This window comes from Oreochromis aureus, linkage group 23, assembly GCF_013358895.1.
Source record: "Oreochromis aureus strain Israel breed Guangdong linkage group 23, ZZ_aureus, whole genome shotgun sequence".
Taxonomy (NCBI): domain Eukaryota; kingdom Metazoa; phylum Chordata; class Actinopteri; order Cichliformes; family Cichlidae; genus Oreochromis; species Oreochromis aureus.
In genome coordinates, this window is record NC_052963.1 from 14088827 (window position 1) to 14107903 (window position 19077).

Consider the following 19077-nt stretch of genomic DNA (forward strand, 5'->3'; position numbering starts at 1 on the left):
TTTGATTTTAGTGAAAGACACCGTCTCATGACTCATCGAGTGCCGCGACTGACAAGCCAATCTGTGGCAAGCAGTCTGACGACGCAGTCTGACTGGTTGGAACTGCTAAGTCGTCCTGTAGCAAAACAGGCCCACATCATAATGTTTCCATCTCTCTGCTTGACTGCGGGGATGCTATTTTTTGTGTCACGCGCCCTATTTCAAAAGGTCAGTTAAAGCCACATAATTCAAATTACGTTTCATCTCCCACAGCACTTTCTCCAAAGTCTTCCCTGAATCATTTAGATGTTCACTGGCACTTGAGATGGGCCTATACATGTTTCTCCTTGAACAGGCGGACCTTGGAAGTGCCGCAAGATTTTAGTCTGTTACAGCATGGTGTGTTACCAATGTTTTAAATGACTGTGATCCCAACTGCCTTCAGCTCATTAACAAGCTTCTCTCTTGTAGTTGTGGCTGATCCAACAACTTTCTCATGATAATCTTCACTCCATAAAGCAAGTTCTTGCATGGAGCTTGAGACGACTAAAGGTCATTTTAAATATCTTCCATTTCTGAATAAATGCATGAACAGTTGGTGCCTTTTCATTCTTGCAGAAGTCCATACACCTGTTCAGGCCTTGTGCCGGTCTAGAGTCTTGTCTCTATCGTCCCTTGACAGCTCTTTGGTCTTGCCCATAGTGGCACGAGATTGTAGACCTGAGCAAGATAATATTCTGTCTCTCTCCATTAAAATCAAACTAATACAAAATTTAGTGATTGTTCCTTTTTTTGTTAATGAGCAAAGTTACAAATTCAACAGGAGATCAAATAATTATTTCCACCACTACAGTGACAAGATTTTTGCTGCTTTAAATTCTTAATCTGGAAAATGTTCCTGTTTTTCCTTCTCCAGGAAACAATGAGGATCATGTTTGCTGGTTTGCTGCTTGTGCTGCTCTTTGTCACTGGACTCTCAAAACTAGCCAATCTTCAACCCCAACAGCAGCAGAATGAAACCCCTTATGAAAAGTTCAGACGGCAACATGTAGATGCTAAGATGAGTGTGGAAAAATGTGATACAGAAATAAAAAACAGGCAGATCTATGATGTTAACAGCCGTTGTAAGTTTACTAACACATTCATCCTTAGTGATGATAAACAGGTCAAAGCCATTTGTAATGGTCAAGGAAGATATGATCGTAAGAGTCGCATGACAAAGAGTGTATCTAAGTTTAGTATTGTTATATGTAAACTAAAGAAGAAAAGAACCGGGGAACCCAAATGTCAGTATGAAGGCAAACGTCTCACTAACAGGATTATTCTAGTCAAATGTAAAGGAAAGTTACCCGTGCACTAGGGTCGTGACATAATGACCTTTGCATCCAATAACACAACTATAGGAAAAATCCCCATGCGCTCTAATTCTGTACCCACAAATATGCATTTCTGAGATAACAAAAGAGCAACATTTATCATCAGCTCTGACAAAAGGTCACTGGAAACATCTTGTTTGTTATAAGTTTTTATTTGTGCCTGTCTTATAAGCGCATACATGTTTTGCATGTGATCAAATTCAATTTCTAAACATATTGTATAAAAAACAATTAACCCCATTTTCACTAGGGATGACAAAAAGCATGTAGAAAAAATCCTGTATTAAATGTTACTGATAAAAAATAAAACAAAAACACGAACGAGTAAAAAAAACAGCTTAATTTTGTTATTTGTTTATCTCATGACTGCTGATATATTAATAGCAGTGATTGTAGGATACAGATGTATGTACTACAGTTATGTGTTAAAGTAATTTGAAAGGTGATTTTTGGTAACTCTGGGATCCAGCTTGCTTCTAATAAACGATTTATTGTCTGATCACAGACTAAGTGTGTAAAAAATGTTCTTTGAACACTTCAAGCATCAGCACTCACAAGCTGACATGTCTTTGCTCAGTGCCCTGCATTTTATTTATATTTTATATGATTTTTATGTTGTATTTACCAATTGCAGTTTCAATGGCACTACAAACACAGCACAAAAAGCAAACTCAATAAAACTATTTGCTGCTTCTGAACCATTTGTTCTAGTATTTTGATGCTGATCAATAAGCCTCAGGCTCAGGAGGTAGAGCGAGTCGTTTACCAATCAGAAGGTTGTTGCTTCACTTCCTGGCTCCTCCACTCTCTAGTTATCCCTGAGCAAGATTCATAAATAAAGTGAACTAAATGAATTTGTTTGTGTAAAAACCAAGTCTGATGACTATGAGTACAAATTTGCAGCAAATCCTATTACAGCTCCTCATATTCTTAACAATAGATGATCTGTTTAACTGTACCTTACTTTCAGTAAGTCACTCGGTGTTGCGTGTAAGTTAAATTCACACTGAAGGCCCATCATCCACATGCCCTAATCACTTAACAGTCCAAATGGCTGCTTTGTTGAGTCCCACATATTGGCCACTTATTCTTATTCATATTCTTAATCTGTCGCAGCAGTCACAATGCTGCTTATAAATTATATTCAGACTGATGAGTCTTCACTGATGTCCCTAAAACAAGTAAAGCTCCAAATGTCTATGCTGTTGTTTCTTCAGTTATTACTTCTAAATATTTTGAAATGCAGGCATCTCATGTTCCAGTTATGTAGCCTGATGTAACACAGTCATTGCTCTCACTAATACTGCTGCAGAGATCAGGGTCAAAAGCTGTGTGGGCCCCACCCATGCACACACCAGAATGAATGAACCCTTCCTGTATAAATGCAGTCCCTCGAGACGTGACTGCCCCTCAGCATCTCTGTTTATTACACCAAAGCAAGTTTGAGAACAAAAAGAATAAATGGCTCTGTATTTGGTGCTTGTTGCTGTGTTTCTATGCACGAGCACCCTGCGATGTTAATGATTCCCTTCAATTTGAAATGACTCACAAAGCTACATTTTTGGCTTTAATGTGCTTTTAATTCTATTAACAGACTGCTGACTGTAGCTCTCTGATATACATTACATTTCTAATGCTAGGGGGATAAATGGCCGTCCCTGTTCATTCGTTAATTGATAAATAACCCCTTACTTCACTTGCCTCCGTCCTCCTATGTGAAAGCTGAAAACATGTGAGGTCTGAATTCAACAACAGGTCACGTGATATATTTTCTGTTGATGATCACAATGAACAACCAGCTGTTTCCTAATGATTTCTCTAATGGAGTAAAAAGATGTTTTAACGGACCAACGCTGTGTTCACAATAATAGCAACAGTAATGCAGCTGTATCTCACATGCAGAGTTGTCTGTTGTTTGCGTCTGTTCAACATTATAATCTCCTTTTCCAAATCATAGCCGTCATCTTCCAGCAGCCAAGTTGTTTTTCTGTTTTTAAGAAGATATGAAGCAGTTTAATCACAGCTGATAGTAAATGTTTTTTCTCACGTTTCTCAGCATCTCTATCTATGAGTAACACTGTAAAGAAATCACCAAAAACACTGTTTTATTGTACACAACAATTACAAGTAAATTAAAATGTGTCATGCACATACTACAGTTAAGATAAAAAAAACTCAGACATTTTGCATATAATAATAATAATAATGGATTGGATTTATATAGCACTTTTCAAGGCACCCAAAGCGCTTTACAATGCCATTATTCATTCACGCTCACATTCATACACTGGTGGAGGCAAGCTACGGTTGTAGCCACAGCTGCCCTGGGGCAGACTGACAGATCAGGTCTCTGTTGCTACTGTGACCTTGTGGCCCTCACAGACTGAAACCTCTTTCACTTTGTTCACACCAGTGTTGGTCAAGTTACTTGAAAAAGTAATTAGTTACTAATTACTGATTACTTCTCCAAGAAGGTAATCCCATTACTTTACTGATCAGTAGCGTTTTTGATATGGGCGACATGGGCTGTTGCCCAGGGCGGCATCGTGGTGGGAGGCGACATGGGCATCGGCAAAAATAATGTTTAACATGATTAAAATTTGTAATGCAGTTAATGCGTCTGGAGTGCAGAATGACTCAAAATCCCTGGAATGTCTCTGTCGACGCATTTAGGGCAGTTTGTCCAAAGTTTGTCAATTCTGCGCTCCAGATGGGCTGACAACAAACACAAAAACTGAAGACATGATACAGACTTATAATTTGCACCGATGTGTTTTCTAAATTCTATCGCACACATATAGATGAAAAGTGAGCTGAAGGCCCTCAGTGCACCTGCTTGCTGCTGCTGCTGTGCTGAAGTCTCACACACAACCTGTCGAAAGGGGAGGGGGGCTGCTTCCAAACAGTGCACATTTCATTCATAATATTGTCAATCCAAGCCCATTATGTATTAATTATTGTTCCTGGGTTGTGTGAAATCCCAGGGAAAAAACCCTATACAAGGTGTAGGTCTGTTAGTTTATGTTGTGGGTGTTGCTACTGGAGTGCAAAATGACTGATGGAAGATGGACAAGAAAAGGTCAAAGTCATCAGGTCCTCAGTTTAGAAAAAAAAGAAAAGAAGAGGAGAAACGAGCAAAAGATACAGTTAAGCAGATGTGTCTTTGGATAATGGCAGATATTATGTATCCTGACACAAGATAACATTCATTAGTAGGGCCAGGACCCCGCAGTCTATTCACACCTACAGACCAGTTGTTAGTCAGCTTGGGGAAACCTGCAGTTAGCTGAGGCTGAAGAGGCCACTTGATGAAACATGTCTGTGAAGGTTCTCAGTCATCCAGGTCATCGTAGTCTAAGGAGCTTGTAAAGAAAAGCGTCTGGACTTGTTTAAGTTGCTTGAAGACGTTTCACCTCTCATCCGAGAAGCTTCTTCAGTTCTAAAGGGTCAACTGGTGGAGAGTCCCAGATTTAAACCCAGTGGGAGTATCCCCCCAAAGAGGGACAAAGGAGTGGGCGTTAAGGTGTCTGGGAAGGGATCTCAAAACTGGATTATAGATGGCAGACAGTTGGTGTCGTAAGCCACCGCCTCTGTTCAAAGATGGTCGCTCACAGTGGACGTAAATGGCTTCTTTCACTCCTCTTTCAAACCATCTGTCCTCTCTGTCCAGAATGTGAACATTGTCATCCTCGAAAGAGTGACCTTTGTCCTTTAGATGCAGATGAACTGCTGAGTCTTGTCCTGTGGAGGTGGCTCTTCTATGTTGTGCCATACGTTTGTGAAGTGGTTGTTTGGTCTCTCCAATGTAGGTCTGGGCATTCCTCGCTGCACTGTACAGCATACACCACATTGTTAAGTTTGTGTTTTGGAGTTTTATCTTTGGGATGAACCAGTTTCTGTCTGAGTGTGTTGCTGGGTCTGAAGTACACTGGGATGTCGTGCTTATACCGTTGTATCATTTAAGTATAAAAGGCCCCAACTCTAGAGATTGGAAAGTGATAGGAAGACGGCATCTGCAGACTGTTCAAGCTTCTTTTAATTGTGCTTTATTTTCTGGCGTCGTCTTTCAACAATTGTTTGACAAAACAGAAGAACCCGGCAGTCAAAATCTCACCTGCTTTATATAGAATTCCACTCACATCTGAACCTCATTAACCTCTACCATTGGGAAAACAGGGTAGACTAAATAACACAGTCTAGGCAAAGAAACTGGAATAAAATCATTTTTCCACTTAACAAACTCATTCACCCAGCTAAACGGTTTGAGTTTAGCTGGGTGAATCAATCTCTGCTCAAACTCCGACTCATGAGGTTATTTTAAACGAAATAAAAGATTTTACACAAAGCTTGTTACCCTTTTGCTGCCAAATGGCAAAAAAAAAATAAAAATCTTTATGTCATTAACTGTTATTGATACATTCCTGCAAAATACTACAATTAATATCTTTACTGTTTCCCTATTTTATCTGTAACAAATCAGGTTAAAAAGCAGTTGGAGGTACAGTTTTCAAAGGTATGTTTTAGACTCTTACGCTCGCTTACAGCCATACCACCCTGAACACGCCGGATCTCAGCAGAGTGGAAATCATTACTGAGGGTCTTTGTACAGAAGTGAAAACAGGAGGAAGCTACAGACTGTAGACTGTATATATATATATATATATATATATATATATATATATACACGTACACATATATATATGTATATATATTACATATAAAATATTATATATATAAAATATATATAAGTCACTTATTGATAAATAGCTAATAAGAAAGAAGAGCATGTGCAAAAAGGGTGTAGCTATTGCAGTATACAGTTAAGTGGAGGAGTTGTACAGGGAGACGGCCACTGGCAGGAATGATTTCCTGTGTCGTTCAGTGGTGCTTTTCGGTAATCTCAGTCTCTCACTGAACGTGCTCCTGTGACTGACCAGGATGTTGTGGAGTGGGTGGGAGGTGTTTTCCAACATTGTCTTTGTTTTGGACAACATCTGCCTCTCCCACACCACCTTAAGGGAGTCCAGCTCCATACCCACAACATTACTGGCCTTACGGATCAGTTTATTGAGTCTGTTGGCATCTGCGACCCTGAGCCTGCTCCCCCAGCATGCAACGGAGTAGAGGATGGCGCTGGCCACAACATATATAAAAAGAAAAGTCTAAATGTCATTGCTATCACTCCTGCTGCAAAGCTCAGGGTGAAACATTGTTGGGTTTCCTTCTGTGTACACACCTGTACGAAGGAGTGTTAGGGTCACATTAACCTCCTGAGACCCAGTAATTCATTTTTGTGCACTGTAGTACACATTTAGTTTTTGCTTGTATCACTCACACTCTACATGCCACTCTGCTGAGTTCTGATGTTTCTTAGAGAGGACAACAGTACCTTTAAAATGATGTCACATGTGTGGGGGTGTGGCCTTCCCAACTCTCTTTTTCCTACCTTTCAAAATGGCTGTCATGCCCACAAGCACATTTTATGGAAGAAAGAAATGCAAGCATGATATCTACATTTAAAATATTTTTTAAACTCAGATTTGGATTAATTTTCAAAAATAAACATCTAGTAAGTAATTTGAGGTGGTTTTCAGATCTAAGCTTATTTAGGTTCACAGAGGAAATGACTAATTTATTGATGTGTACTCTAGTGCACGTCAGGACTTTGTACTTAAATTTGCTTCACTTTTTCTAGTAGACAACTCTTTGACAGAGGCAGAAAGAATTCTTAACACAATCATTGAGGGAGATTCAGACATAGATCTTTCAGAAGATGAGAGTCATATGAGCCAGATAGGAAAGGGTGAGAACCCAAGAGGAGCCCGACAAAGATTATCAAGATGCAGGGGCAGATGTAATGGAGAACGACACAGGGTCAGCTGAAATCTGCCGTCATCCTATCTAGTCCAAAACCAGCATGTAGGACAATCAGGAATTTTTGATTTTGACAGAAAAAAGTATGGGTAACATGCAGAAATGTTTCCAGTAAATCGATTTAACTTATACTTCACTTACAACACATTTACACTATGATTATATCGGATATTGGAGTATCTAAATTTTATTTTGCTAAATAATTTTCCATTATCTTAGGTTTATGCCTTTGTTGGAAGAATGCAGAATTGGAGATGATGGTACCGTAATGACACTTAATGATTGGAGCCCACAGCAGTATTTCCAGCAGTACATTGACAAAAAACTCAATCTGCCCAGGCCAACAAAGGTCTTTATGATGAACGTTCCATTCACTGGCCGTCCCAATTCACAAGTCCCAAGACCTGCAGTGGTTGCAGAATATAATATCGACATGGGAGGGGTTGACCTATCTGATCGCATGCTCAGCTTCTACAGAATATCTAGTCGGACCAAAAAGTGGACTGTTTGCACCACACTTTATTTCATTGATTTGGCCATCACCAACTCCTGGCTTCAGTACCAACATAATAGCGAGGACATGCAACGACCTCAAAAGAACTCCCAGTACCTGGAGTTCAAGTGCCTCTTGGCTGATGAAATGATAAACAAGGGACAAACATGTGAACAAGACCTGAATAATACCAGTGATGTAGAGTTTTCTCTAGAAATCAAGAAAAGGATTGAATTTTGTTAGTTTCACATTCGCGATCAATGAACTCCCCTTGTGCACTGTAGTGCACATGTTGTAAAATTTAAGTAAAATTAGTTAAAAACAAAATTGTTTTTGCAATGTGTTTTTTACCAACCCAACACTCGATTTATATGGAAAAAATCAAAATCAAAATACTTTTTTTCCCCTGGGTCTCAGGAGGTTAAGAAAAAAAAATTATTACGGATTACTTTGAGAATAAAGTTAAAATTTCAAGAATAAAGTTGTAATTCTATTTAGAGAAACATGTTGAAATGTGAAGATGATCATTGTTGTTTCAAGACAAACTGAAACATTTGCTTTACCTTCTAGAAGATGCCTTGTTTGCATGACTTAATGCAATAAGTCAATAAACTGATCGCACGAGTTGTGATACACCACAGACTTGTCAGCTGTGTTTATGAACTAAAAAAGAAATCATTTTCTTCCTTGTTACTAAAACTGATTCTGAAGTATGATTTCACTAACTCAGAGGGTGTAGCAACTGTAGCAGTTTGTCTTGAAACAACAACTGTAATCTCAAAATTTCACTTTTTCCCCAAAAATAGATTTTCCACTTTAATGTTGAAATTTCTACTTATTCTCAAAATGATCAATAATATATGGCTTTTCTTAATATGGTCCTATACTCCATGGTACACCTGAATGAGTGAACACTTCCTGTATAAATACAGTCTCTCAGGAGACGACTGACCCCTGGTGTCTATGAGTTTATTACACAAAAACAAATGAAGAAACAAGATAAGAGCACTCACAGAGACAGACTGTAGCTTGGAGACAAATGAGCTGAACATCTGCGCACGCACACACACACACACACACACACACACACACACACACACAGGAAAACAGTCTCTCCTTTCTGAAACTACATTATTTGTGGTGTTTAATAGGAACATTATTTTCCTTCTTCTTCACCAGAGGATCATGAAGGTTCAGTTTGTCTGTTTGCTGCTGGGCCTGCTTTCCTCTGTGGAGCTCTCAGCAAGCCTGAACGCCTATCAAAAACATGTCATTAAAAACACAATTTAATTAATAAAGTATTGAAAAGAGTAATAAGAGTAATATTACAACTAAGTAGCTGCTGCCATTCTTAGAAACTGGAATTGGCTGGGCCGTGCTATGAATTCTGGGGTAGGTTGGGCCCACGAAGGATACACCCGACCCTTCCTTCAAATTCGGGAAATGAAGGACGCATTTGTCGGCCGCATGTGGAGAAGCCTTTCAATTGGGACAGCCTTCGTCGCCTGGCTGTGACTTAATCAGCCTTTAAATGCGGCCTCCGAAAGATGCAGACCCTGAATTGGAAAATAGCAAGAATACACTGACACAGGGTACAGGACTGTCAAAGGAAATACATGAACATAGAAACCAGGACTCAGACGTGACACAAGGAACACAAGGTGAGCACAGTGACAAAACCTAAGGGCTGGAAAATCTCTAAAGTACTAAAGAATAACTAAAGAAACTAAAAATACAAAAGACAAAGCCATGAAAAACCAACTATATCACAGAACTATAAGAAAACAAAACATAAACACAGAGTCACCAGATCATGACAAATAGTGAAAATGCAATAAAACATTTTGTTCTGCACTCAGTTATCTTACGTGGATTTGCTGAACTCAACTTGCCTTCTGTCTGCTGAATTGATAAAATAAACCTCCCAACCAGCTTTCTCCCTCAGAGAATTTCTGTCACTTCAAAATTTCATGATTTTTACAAACTGTATTTTCCCACATAGATTCAAAAGAAGCTGTCTCACATTTTTCTCAAATAATGAAAAAATGAAAACAAAGTTTTCAGTAATGAATGAATTTCCATGGATGTTTCCTGTACCATCTGCAACAGCTTCATAACAGCCCCTACATCCCTACAAGTCAGGAGAATAACTCTGAAAATGAAATATAATATTGTAGAGTCACTACTTAGTGGGCAGAGGACAGTTATCACTTTGCTGGATGCTTTAAAGTCACATGTTCTTTATTTGCTGTATGTAGATTAACAGGATATTAACAGATTTACAGCTTTCATTAGAATCCATATGGTAATTGTGATGGACCAAGTTGAAAAACAGGAGGAGTCCCACGAATTATTAGAAAAAAATATAATTTCCATTTATTTAACCCCCACAAATTATATTTACAAAAGTAATAAATGTTGAGCTCATAAAAGAGGTCAAAGAAACAAAACTGAACTCAGGCAAAGACTGCAAACTTAACAAACCAAATGACTGCCCAAACAAACATAATTGACCTAAACATGAAATGACACACAGGGGTACATGTAATGGCTGATCAGACCATTGTGACACATGAGGGATAACAAACAAACACAATCATAAATCACAGAACAATGCAGTACAATCTAGTTTGTTAATAAAGTAAACATTAAAGAAGAAAATCAAAACCATTAAACCCTAAACCCAAATATTTAATTAAATACAAATACTTTATTTTTAAATGAAAGAAAACACACATTCTCCCCTTCAATAGGAAGTGGTGGTGTGATCCAATTAGCCCCTTTGCATATAATGGTGTCAAACCCTGGCTACCATCTTTTGTCTAGCAACTCCCAGGGATGATAGCAGGTAAGAAATAAAAGATAAAGGTTAGTCAAAAATCAAAGTAATGAAGTAGTATGAATACATAAGTAAACTAAATGTGCGCGCTTACAAATAGAACAAATGTATCCAAACCAATCAATAAAGTTATTGGAAACTAAAGTGTGTTACTATGTTCAAATGAAAATACAAGAGTTACTGACTTTAGAGTGTGGCCACAGGTTTGGCCATCACACACCCCCCCACTTCTTGATCTTCCATCAGGCAGCGAGAGAGGTAATCAGCAGTGGTGTTGTCTTTACCAGGGATGTAGTGAACCTTAAACCGGTATGGCTGCATAGCCAGATACCACCTGGTGATTCTCCCATTAGTGTCTTTCATTCTTTCCAGCCACTGCAGGGCTTTGTGGTCCGTTTGAAGGATGAATTCTCTTCCCAACAAATAATATTTGAAAGAGTCAAGTGCCCATTTAATGGCCAAGGCTTCCTTCTCAACCGTTGCATAGCGGCTCTCCCTTGGTAGCAGCTTACGGCTGATGTGGCGACAGGATGTCGATCCTCTGGTGGTCCCTGCAGAAGCACTGCTCCCAGACCTCTTTCAGAAGCATCAGTCTGCAATGTAAAGTCTTTTGTGAAATCTGGTGAGTGCAGAACAGGGGTCCTTACTCAGGGACTGGCGAATGTCTTTGAAAGCTGCAACGGCTTCAGCTGTCCACCGAATCTTATTGGGACATCTTGAGCCAGTCCTGTCCGTCAGTGGGGCTGCTCTCGCTGAGAAGTTGGGAATGAATCTGTTATAGAGCGCAGCCATGCCGAGGAAGGATCGCAGCTGTTTCCTGGTTTGTGGAAGAGGACATGATGCAATTGCATTAATTTTGTCAACCTGTGGTTTAATTGTCCCACCTCCAACAGTAAACCCGAGGTACTGGACTTCAGTCCTAGCAAGAGCACACTTTGCTGGATTGATGGTAAGGCCTCGGGAACGCAGCCGATCCAGCACGACCCTTAGGTGATCCACATGCTCTTCCCAAGTTCCACTGAAAACAACAACATCATCAAGGTACGCACAGGTGAATGCTGAGAGACCACAGAGTACCTTATCCATTAGTCTTTGAAATGTTGCTGGGGCCCCATGCAGACCAAATGGCAGGACTGTGAACTCGAACAATCCCCACGGAGTACGGAATGCTGTCAACTCTTGAGACTGTTTAGTGAGAGGTACTTGCCAGTATCCCTTGAGAGATCAATGGTTGTTAGATATTTTGCCTTCCCCAAACGCTCGATGAGATCGTCAATGCGTGGCATTGGGTAAGAGTCAAATTTTGATATGGAATTGAGGTACCTGAAGTCGATGCAAAACGATTGTGCTATCCTTTTCGGAGCCAACACAACAGGGTTGCACCACTCACTTGTTGAAGGTTGGATGATTCCAAGAGACAGCATGAGGTCCACCTCCTCCTTTAGCTCCACCAGGAAACGTTCTGGTATCCTGTAACTCATACGCTTCACAGCTGCATCAGGTTTTAAAACAATGTCATGCTCCACCAGACTGGTGCGACCTGGGTACTTTTGAAATATGTCTGAATCAATCAGAGGTGTTACCTGAGACTGTTGCTCACTGGTGAGATGGCTCAGGTCCAGGACAGAGGCTGTTACTGAAGGCAAGTAGTCATTAACTTCTTCCTCCTCATCCACGCTGTGAATAAGCAACCCCTCTGTTTTATTCTCAGTGCGTGGAATCCATTCCTTAAGAAGGTTAACATGGAGCACTCTACTCCCTCGCTGGAGACCTGGTGTGGAAACTTTGTAGGTAGTAGGTCCAAGTTTCTTCTGTACTTGAAGGGTCCCTGCCACTTTGCCAGCAGCTTGCTGTCAGAAGTTGGCAACATTACCAAAACCTTCTGGCCAGGGACAAAACTCCTGTGGCGAGCTTTCCTATCAAACAAAGTCTTTTGTTGCTTCTGAGCAGCTGCCATATGGCTCTGTGCCAGTTCACTCATCTGCTGAAGCTTTTCCCTCATATGAATGACATATGAAATAACACTGACCGATTCCTCTTTACCTTGCTCTCCCTCCCATGAGTCCTTCAGCAGGGTTAATGGGCCTCTCACCTCATGGCCATAAAGAAGCTCAAATGGGGAGAAGCCAGTGGAGGCTTGAGGAACTTCCTGTAGGCAAAAAGGAGGTATGGCAGCCACTGGTCCCAATCAGACCCTGTATCATTGACAAACTTTCGGGCGCATTTGTTTGAGAGTTTGGTTGAAGCGCTCCGTCAGTCCATCTGTCTGGGGGTGATATGGGGTCGTCCGCACACTCCTGATGCCTAACAGCTTATAGACCTGTTTCAACAGTGTAGACATAAAATTAGTGCCTTGGTCAGTCAAAATCTCCTGTGGGAATCCAACCCTTGAGAACAGTTGAATCAATGAGGAAGCTATAGCTTTTGCTTTAACAGTTTTAATGGAAATACTTCAGGATACCTCGTAGCATAGTCTGTAATGACTAACATAAAGCGATTTCCAGCTTTACTCTTTTCCACAGGACCAACTACGTCCATGCCAAGACGCTGAAATGGTATACCAATGATTGGGAGAGGTTGGAGTGGTGCTTTGGTGGGGACCCTAATTGAAGTCTTCTGACATTGCGGACAACTCCTGCAAAACATGGCAACATCTGAGCGCAAACCAGGCCAGAAAAAGTATCGCTTAATGCGAGCGGTGGTTTTATGCTTCCCCAGGTGGCCAGCCCAGGGAATGGAGTGCCCCAAAGTAAGCACTGTTTCACGAGCCGCTTTAGGGACCACCAACTGCTTAACCTGGCCGTGCTGGTAGTATAAAATGCCATCTTGCAGAATGAACTGCTCTTTATTTGTGTCAGATTCAACAGAGTCCTTTTCCTTAGCCCTCAGCAACATGGCAGACAAAGTTGGATCAGCCTGCTGCATTTGTCTGATGTTTGTAGGTACTGAAAAACCTAAAGGCGTATCTGGAGCAGCCTGAACTGATATGTTTCCAACAGTGTGTTGAAATTTTTCACGTCTTCTTTGACTGCGTGGCTTCCGAGACTTCCCGGGTTCTGTCTCTAGTTCAGCCTCAAAGAAGGGTAAAGCACTGAGGGTTGCATAATGCTCATCCTGATTTTTAGTTTGAGCCCTTGTTATAGCAACATTACACTCCTGCACTTCTCTCAACAAATCATAGATGACTGGCAGATCCTCCCCAAGAACTACAGGATAGGGCAGACTGTCAGCTACACCAACCTTTAACAGATAGGATGTCCCCTGCACTTCAATAAACAGATCAGCAGTAGGGTATGGTCTTTCATCACCATGTATACAGCAAACTGATATGGTTTCAGAGGGGCATGTGTAGTCATTTGCCACATATTTCCTGTGTACCAGAGTCTGTGTGCTGCCAGTATCTATTAAAGCATTCATTTCTTGTCCATTAATCTTAACTGTGGTGATTTTATTTGACTGCTTTCTCTCAGATTTAATATCCACATTCTGATGAGGCACAAAACACATCTGAGATAATTTGCTTTGATTATTAGGACACATGGGCTTAGTGTGACCTTCCTGTCCACAAAGGTAGCACACTGGTGGCCTTTTACCTGGCTTCGAGGCATTTGGTTTTCCCTTGTAAAGGGCTTACCCACACCCGTCGCTGACCTCTGAGGATGCTGAGGGGGTTGCGACCGACGTGAATCTCTGGCAGCCTTCCATGCACTGTTGCTCCATGGCTGACTCTTACTTCGGGCAGCTACAAACACATCAGCCAGGGTGGCGGCCTCTGCAGCAGACTTTGGATTATGCTCCTTAATCCAGACCTGAAGCTCGGGACACAGCATTCTCAAAAACTGCTCCAAGATAATAATTTCACCAACTTCTTTTATAGTTCTGTTTTTAGGCTGAATCCATTTCTCATAAAGTTCTTTCAGTCTTGCATACAGTTCCTTGGGACTCTCATCAAAAACTTCAAGACAGCGAAATCTTTGCCTGTATGTTTCTGGGTTTATGTCATATTTTTGCAAAATGGCAGCTTTTACCTTCTCATATTGCAGTGAATCGTCCACATCCATATTAACGTAGGCACTTCGAGCCTTACCAGTCAGAAGAGGAATGAGGTGAAAAATCCAGTCTGACTCTGGCCAGCGACAAGCAGCTGCAATTCTCTCAAAGGTAGTGAGAAAATGTTCAACATCATCTTCAACAGCTAGTTTCTCCAGTTTAGGATGATGAATATGCACAGACTGACCTGTTAATATGGAGGCTGAGCCAGAACCCTCATGCTGAGATGTTGCTTGTGTCTGATAATCAGCTGGAGTTTCAACAGGCTCTGGATCAGTTGATGTGGGCTCTGGAAGTGGGGTGGTTCTGGCCTGCACTTCCATTTGCAAAAGCCGAAACTGGTGTTGCAAACTCTTAAAACGCTGTTCTTGCAGTATAGCATCCTCTCTCTGCTTTTTATCTCGAACTTCCTGTTGTCCCATGAAAGCCTGAAGAATCCCAGCAATATCAAGCAGAGTTGGCTCCCTGGTATCCTCTCCTTCAGTGTCTCCAGCCACAACTGAAATTCCTTCTTCCATCTCCTTCTCCCTCTCTGGCTGCTGCAAGGCCTCTTTGGCCTCCATTTTATTTCCTCTCTTTGGGCGCACAGCATTCTGCATGGCTCAAAAAGTTTGTCAGGGGAGAAAAAAGGGCAGAAAATGCAAAAAAAAATCCTGTCTCCTCAACTGAAGGATCCCACTTCTGACACCACATGTGATGGACCGAGTTGAAAAACAGGAGGAGTCCCAGGAATTATTAGAAAAAATATAATTTCCATTTATTTAACCCCCACAAATTATATTTACAAAAGTAATAAATGTTGAGCTCATAAAAGAGGTCAAAGAAACAAAACTGAACTCAGGCAAAGACTGCAAACTTAACAAACCAAATGACTGCCCAAACAAACATAATTGACCTAAACATGAAATGACACACAGGGGTACATGTAATGGCTGATCAGACCATTGTGACACATGAGGGATAACAAACAAACACAATCATAAATCACAGAACAATGCAGTACAATCTAGTTTGTTAATAAAGTAAACATTAAAGAAGAAAATCAAAACCATTAAACCCTAAACCCAAATATTTAATTAAATACAAATACTTTATTTTTAAATGAAAGAAAACACACATTCTCCCCTTCAATAGGAAGTGGTGGTGTGATCCAATTAGCCCCCTTTGCATATAATGGTGTCAAACCCTGGCTACCATCTTTTGTCTAGCAACTCCCAGGGATGATAGCAGGTAAGAAATAAAAAGATAAAGGTTAGTCAAAAATCAAAGCAATGAAGTAGTATGAATACATAAGTAAACTAAATGTGCGCGCTTACAAATAGAACAAATGTATCCAAACCAATCAATAAAGTTATTGGAAACTAAAGTGTGTTACTATGTTCAAATGAAAATACAAGAGTTACTGACTTTAGAGTGTGGCCACGGGTTTGGCCATCACAGTAATCAATAGTGAAGTGTTTCTCTTGTCAGTGTTTATTTTTACTCATTGAATTATCTCTGTTCACATAATATGCTGAACTCATTTCACGTTTCTTCAAATAAGGCATCATTTGTCCAGCTGTCAAACTCTGAAAGATTTAAAGTTTCACCACTGAGCACTTTGAATGGTTATTCTTTTATTTAAAAGCACTTCTTCAGTTCTCTTGGGAAAACTGCCTTATTGATGTCAACGGTCAGAGAAAAATGTTTGATAGGAAGGCAACCGTAGCTCATACAACCATTTGTTACAACCAAAGAATGCAGAAGAGCATCTTGGTCAGCTAAGAACAGGAAACTGAAGCTACAGTTCTCAAAATTTGACATGAGAAGATTGGAAAAATGTTGCCTGGTCTGATGAGTCTTGATTTCTGCTCTGACATGCAGATGGTCGGGTCAGAATTTGGCATAAATAGCATGAAAGGATGGATCCATCCTGCCTTATGTCAGCTGTGCAGACTAGCGGTGGTGGTGTCACTGTGGGGGGTATTTTCTTGGCACATTTTGGGCCCCTTAGTATCAACCGAGTAGCAATAATACTCAGGTAAACATCACAGCTTGCCTGAGTATTATTGCTGAACATGTCCGTCTCTTTATGAGAACAGTGTACCTCTCCTCTGATGGCTGACTCCAGCAGAACAGCGTGTCGTGTCACAAATCTTAGATCATCTTAAACTGTTTTCTTGAACATGACAGTGAGTTCAGTGAACTCTAATGGCCACTGTAGTCAGCAGATCTCAGTCTAATGGAGCAACTTTGGAAGGTGATATAAGAATCATGGATGTGCTGATGGGTTCATAACTTGATGGACTTTTATCCAAACACAGAGTTACAAAGTGCTTCAGAGTTTGAATAAAAGCCACGCGCGTAAAAATAACTTTACATTTTCAAATCAACCATACAGTCAGACATTTATACTAAAATACAAACATGCAAATGGTTCCAAACTATGACCTGCTTTGGTCATCAGCCAATCACCTTGAAGTTAATTTAACTCCCAACATTCACAGTTTGGTTTGTATTCTTTCATTTAAGTCAACCTTAAGACAACCAGTTGTATGCGTTCAACCTGCATACTATTATTAAGAAGATATGAGCTGTATGAAGTAAACAGAGATAAACATGCTAATTAAAACTACAAAGCAAAACAAACTCATAATTAACTTTAATTAACCAGTTTTTACCCAACAAACAACAACTGGAGCACAGCCAAAACATCTGGTTGGAGCTGTTAGATCTTTGACTCAAGGAGTGCCAGAGCACAGACATGCTGTGTATTCAGATGCTTCAATTCTGGCTAAACATTATTGATGAATCATTAGTTTGAAAGGGCGAGTCTCTCCTGGAAGCCACTCATTGTGTTGCCACGTGAATGTGTGTGTGTGTGTCACAAACCTTAGTACAGGGAGGGGATTTCCAAACCTGTTTATCCATCTGCTAGTAAATGCTATACTGGCACAGGACCCAGATGAGAAGCTGAATCATCGCTCTCACTGGGAGAAAGACCTGGTGAATCTATGAAAACACAGCGCTAGATTTAATTATTATTTCATTTTCTTTATTCTTTTTAATATTGCACAGAGCTACATTCATGCTACGGTGCCTCTGTGTTTTGGCCCTGAGGTGGAGTCGGAGCTGTGCCATATGAGGGGATTAGCCATGTACAGAGGGAGCGTATCAGACTGTCTCCCACACAAACTACAGATAACACACCCTTGCCTTTGAAATCACCTGGCATGGCGGGGGTCTGCCTTCTCATTCAGCACTCAGAGGCTGGTTAGCAATGGGTCTGCCTGGAGGAGCCTAGTCTGTGTCTTTTTTCTCCCATTATTGCTCTTTGTCTACACGGACGGGGCGCTGAGTGACTTCTAAGGAGAAGCTGCATGTGTTGGCATCACGCCTGCTGTGCCCTAATCTGCTTGGGGCACTGTTACATGCACACACACACACACACGCACAGAGCAGAGGTAAGTCTTAATCAGTAACACAGATGACCAGAAGGCAGGGGTGGAGGTCCATCAGTGACCATCTTCATCCGCCCGCATTACCACAGCTGGAGTCTGCACATTGTGATGGCCAAACCCGTGGCCACACTCTAAAGTCAGTAACTCTTGTATTTTCATTTCTTCATTTGAACATAGTAACACACTTTAGTTTTCAATAACTTTATTGATTGGTGTGGATACATTTGTTCTATTTTAAGCGTACATTTACTTTACTTATGTATTCATGCCACTTCATTACTTTGATTTTTGACTAACCTTTGTCTTTTTATTTCTTACCTGCCATCATCCCCGGGAGTTGCTGGACAAAAGATGGTAGCCAGGGTTTGAAACCACTAAATGCAAAGAGGGATAATTGGACCACACCACCACTCCCTGCTGAAGGGGAGAATGTGTGTTTTCTTCAATTTAAAAACAAAGTATTTGTATTTAATTAAATATTTGAGTTTAGGGTTTAATGGTTTTGATTTTCTTCTTTAGTGTTTAGTTTATTAACAAACTAGACTGTACTGCATTGTTTTGTGATTTATGATTGTGTTTGTTTGTTACTCCTCATGTGTCACAACGGTCTGATCAGCCATTACATGTACCCCTGTGTGTCATTTCATGTTTAGGTCAGTTATGTTTGTTTGTGGCAGTCATTTGGTTTGTTAAGTTTGCAGTCTTGGCCTGAGTTCAGTTTTGTTTCTTTGACCTCTTTTATGAGCTCAACATTTATTACTTTTGTAAATCTAATTTTTGGGGGTTAAATGAATGAAAACCATATTTTTCTAATAATTCGTGGGACTCCTCCTGTTTTTCAACTTGGTCCATTACACACATGCAGGGTTAACCTTGAACAGGAAACCTTGCAGTGTACAACGTTTAGAAAAGTGCGTGTTTCTCTTTTGTTCTGTGGTTTTGGTATTTTGGCTACATATTTTGTTTTTTGTATATATTTTAATAAATCTTTATGTTTATTTACTTTTTACATTTTTTTTAATATAT

General features: G+C 40.5%; 2 long non-coding RNA genes across 3 annotated transcripts in view; one reads left to right on the top strand and one right to left on the bottom strand.

Moving 5' to 3' along the window:
• LOC120436117 overlaps positions 1-19077 on the bottom strand; it is a 109400-nt gene that overhangs the window by 51885 nt on the left and 38438 nt on the right. The gene's annotated exons all lie outside the window — the stretch shown is intronic.
• The window catches only part of LOC120436126, a 37813-nt gene that overhangs the window by 8325 nt on the left and 10411 nt on the right, over positions 1-19077 (top strand). The window contains exon 3 of one of the 2 annotated variants that reach the window (XR_005610163.1): positions 896-2009. The exons of the other annotated variant lie outside the window; for it this stretch is intronic. This is a non-coding gene — a long non-coding RNA (uncharacterized LOC120436126). Of the gene's footprint in view, positions 1-895; positions 2010-19077 lie in introns of those variants that run through there. 2 annotated transcript variants of the gene reach the window in all.